The sequence below is a fragment of the Nanorana parkeri genome, unplaced genomic scaffold (genome assembly GCF_000935625.1).
Source record: "Nanorana parkeri isolate BGI_ZX_2015 unplaced genomic scaffold, ASM93562v1 scaffold1534, whole genome shotgun sequence".
In the NCBI taxonomy this organism is placed as follows: Eukaryota; Metazoa; Chordata; class Amphibia; order Anura; family Dicroglossidae; genus Nanorana; species Nanorana parkeri.
The window spans coordinates 70,440-75,004 of record NW_017307802.1 but is presented as its reverse complement, the minus strand read 5'-3'; the positions used below and the strand labels follow the sequence as shown (position 1 = coordinate 75,004).

The window sequence follows — 4,565 nt, the reverse complement described above, 5'->3', positions numbered from 1 at the left end:
ACATACATACATACATACATACATACATACATACACACACGGCTTGAAAAATCCACTTTGTCCGCTCGTCTGTGACGAGAGGACGGCGGAGCCCGACGAGCAGCTTCCCGGCCGGCCGTTGGAATTACATTCAAGCGATCGAGCGTCTCGAGACGCCCAATCACTTGTATTACCAGCAGCTGTCACTGCCATTGCCGGTCCCGAGATCCGCTGTGCCCGATGCGACCGGGAACGGCACGGCTCTGTGACAGGAGATCAAAGGGAGTTCAGTACACGATCTCCCTTTGATCTCCCCTCAGTCCCCGAATGCAGGAAGTGATGTATATTACATCACTTCCTGCATTCAGTGTCAATCTCCAGCTACAGAAGCTGATGAAGCAGATCTCTGCTTAATCAGCTTCTCTGGGGGTCCCTAGGTGATATGAGGGGTCTTGGAGACCCTTGGAGAGACCCCATCCGCTCACAGCGCTCTCCTCCCGCAGCGCTCGGCCGGCTATCCCACTTTCTCTCCTCCCCACTGGGACACAAGGCAGTGCCCAGCGGGGAGGAAAGAAAGCAGTGATGCGCCGATGGATCGGCAGGAAAATGGCACTTTTGGCATTATGCTAAAAGTGCCATTTTCGGCCGATTTGTTTCGGTGTCCAGTCAGTCAAAAATTTCACCAGTCAGCATAACCGGACTATAGCCTTGCAATTTATGTTAAACATTTTTGGGGACAGATAGAGCTTTCTTTTGTGACCCCACAGGGGGTTATTTTTTTTTTTAACTATATAATGAATACAGGTATTCCTCACTTAATGACCAAGTTCCGTTCCTACGACCAGGTCGTTAAACGGATTGGTCGTTAAGTGAGGAACTCTATACAGTACTGTACTGCATTAGTACAGTACTGTATAGCGTTGCCGATGTACAGTACCGAACAGTGTACTGTGCATCGGGCAATGAAAATACTTACCGGGACCCGCAGTGAAGATCGGAGGACACCACTTCCGCCGGCGACGCGGCGCATTGCACCAAGCACTGCGGGAGGAGAGCGCTGTGAGCAGCCGGCGTCTCTCCTCCCACACCACTCAGCCTCCTATCACAGTCAGGCAGAGCGGTGTGTGGGCGGAGACAACCAGCGCTGTCACAGGAGGCTGAGCTCTCCTCCCTGCACCGCTCGCTCAGCCTCCTGTGACAGCTGTCAGGGAGGAGAGTGAGTGAGTTTGTAGATAATTGAGGACATGGTATGGTTAATATATCCTCAATTGTAAATGAATGGGAAGTGATTTAAGTCACCTTCTGTTCATTCATAAGTGTGGATATACTAAACATACTCTGTTCTCATGTTATCAATGAACAGGAGCACTCAGAGGATTCCTGTTCATTAATAACAGGGGATACAGAAAAAGAGATTGAGGACTTTGTGTCCTCAATCTTTTTTTCTAATTTAAAAAAGGGAAATATCAGGGGTCTGTTTAGATCCCTAATATTTCCCCAAAGCCCCTAAAAGTAAAGTAAAAAAGTAAAATATTTAATAAAAAAATGAATTAATAAAAATAAAAAGGTTTATAAAAAAATTTGAAAAAATTAAAATAAAAAACATTTTCGATTTTGGCCTGACAATTTGTTCTATTTCAATAAAGTGTCAGTTTTAAAATTTACATTTCGGTGCACCTCTAATATATTTCATGATTATAATTTTTTTTGGGCATTATCCCAGTACATTATTCTAGTAACCCTTTATTTTTTAGTAAATCTGGATTAGAAAATAATTAAGTTGCATTTCGATAATGGATGTTGAGAAATGTTGCTTAATTAAAACCCACATTGCCTTCAGGCGATAGAATTAGCAAATTCATGTTGCCACACTATGCAGTCCTACACGGATGTAAACACAAATATTAAATTTACAGTTCTCAAGCTTTAAATTATTTATAGGAAGGGTCCATTTCTGAAACAGCTGAAATTTGCCATGCAGAAAACTGTGTGTAAACACAAATTGCTATATTATTGCCTTTCCCCAATGTAGTGATTATGACTGCTGATGACAGCTAGGAAAAGGGGCCACTTTAATTTGTGGAGCAGCAATCATTAATATATCAAGGCCTCCTAAACGTCCCCCTCGTACAAAGGGCCTCGCCTATCAAGCCTGGGAAAAGAACACTTGGAAACTAACTGGTTGGACACAAAGTATTCTTATATTTATTAGGGTAGAGCTATTGGGAAATGGCATAGTGCATAGCTAAGGGGTCTAGACATAAATCAGTACTGAGATTATTCCTTAACACTGGGGGTCTTACGTTTTATATTTTTTTCCATATGTCATCTAGGCGACACAGTAATAATTATTATTACTACTACTACTACTACTACTAACAGTGATATGTTGTATAAAAGATTATTGATATTTTCCCCATCCCCAATGACGTTTGAGATATTTTTTTCTCGTGGGAAACATAGGTGGTTATTATAATTGATAGCGTATCCAACACCAAGGGGGATTTAGAATTCATGAATATTATAGCAAAGGAAGATCAATTTTTGCAGTCCTAGTGGGTTTCCCCTATATGAGTAACAATGATGAAATTCTATACCAGGATTGTAAGGGCAAAACCACCAAATTAGTATCTTTTATGTTATACATTTTCCAGCATACACAAGTGTTTCAGGGAAATCACATCCAACCAAATCTTGTAGTTTATCTCTGATGTCTTAGGCTAAAACTAGTATTCTAGATCTTAGCATCAAAATTAATCAAAGTCTATTTCGGGGTAAGGATAAAGGGATATACAAGTGGTAGGCAACCTTTGCACTCCAACTGTGCTGCAAATACAAATCCCGTCATGCATCTGCAAGTCATGCCTGTGGCTGTCAGCGTCTTGCAATGCCTCATGGGACATTTACGTTTTACCTTCCTGGAGGGTTAACTGTAATGGTGACCATAGGTTTAGGGTAGGCTTAGAGGGTCAGGGATGGGTGTACAGTACTTCTGGTCCTATAAGGGTCCCCACAGTACTTTTTCTGGTCCCCTAAGCGTCACCATACAATCAGCTTTAGATATACCAAAACTATGACTATGAGGACCTACCTAATCAATCCATTTGTGTTTAATCAGGCAGGCCCTTGCATTACATATATTTGTTGCAGATCTAAAAGGAGATGGTACGAGCAGATTCTAAAGTGCATGGTGAGCTGCCAGTGCTGTGCTCTATGCACGTAAACCCAATTTATTCTGAACTTCCACCAGTGCTCTTCACATGATACAGCACTAGAGCACTGGTCACATTATGTTGTCTGCTGAGCGAGGCTTGGAATGCCCTTAAAGTGGAACTTGACCCATCACCTTAATGGCCTTTCAAAAGAGTTACTTTCAAGGCATGCCAACTGTCAAGGTTGGCAGTGTGCTTATTTCAGCTCTCAACTGAACCTTCAAGCCCTCAGATGGCTCGTGTCATAGCTGGTCACCTGCGCAGCACCATGACAACTGCAAACCAGAGGCCAAGATGGCACCTTCTATGGCTGTAAAGGATAAGATGGTGTAGTTCAGTTTTAAAATTGTTAGCAGAGATCACATGACCAATTAGGAGCACCAAGGGAGGAATAGAGCACCCTTCTCCACAGAAAAGGGAAGTGCTATGCCATAAACTGAAGTATTCTGCTCTACATTGCACTACATGCAATAAATGGGACAATCACAAAAACCAGTATAGAATTCCAGAATCCCGTGCTACCAGATTCCTTCAAGAAGAACTGTCACCAATTCTTGAAAGGTTCACAAAAAAGTAACTGATAAAACCATTTTTCTCTGCCAAATAGAAGAGATATGCTTACCCCCTTGTGCAATCCAACAATACCATGCACTCATTTTAAGTTTTCTATTGCCTTGACGCTCCTGCACTGCCATTTTGTTTACCGTCATATGGTGATCCAGCAGTTTTTTGCCTAATTTTCTTAGGTGACCCTCCTCATGATGCACCACCACATTCTACACATGCAAACCCCAGGCTCTAGCCCAACATTTCTGCCTTCCTCAGGGGTGCCTCAAAATGTTGTAGTAGTTGGACTGTAATGTGAAGGGAGGATGTCATGGGGCTCCTGATGTAAAGGGGGGACTCCAATATAAAAGAGGGGCTCCTAATGTAAAAGGGGAGCCCTGAGAAGTGGGGGTACTGATCTAAATGAGGACTCTGATGTGAAGGGGGCCACCCACTTTTATGTATGTTTTTGCATGGGGTCCCCATCTATGACACTTTAGACTCGGGTGCCTCAAGATTTTGACTGAAAAAAAGGTTGAGAAACGCTGCCCTAGGTGATTTTTTTAAAACTTGTGCATCTTTTATGATATTTAAGTTGTCATCTGAGAAGAGATATCATGATAATTTATTGAGCACACACAGCAAACCAGCTAAGATTAACAAAATCAAAAAAGAGGTGAAAGGTCCGTTAAGTCAATAGTAAGCTTATTATTTTGATTTGAAATTTCACCACATCTCTTTCATTATGGACTATCGGGAATTGTTTTGTGCATCCTACAACATAGGCCTGGCCCTATACAAATCAGAATGATAAAAAAAATGAATAAG

General features: G+C 42.1%; 1 protein-coding gene across 1 annotated transcript in view; it reads right to left on the bottom strand.

The window, feature by feature from the left end:
- LOC108798681 (enoyl-CoA delta isomerase 2, mitochondrial-like) overlaps positions 1–4,565 on the bottom strand; it is a 30,223-nt gene that overhangs the window by 24,819 nt on the left and 839 nt on the right. The gene's annotated exons all lie outside the window — the stretch shown is intronic.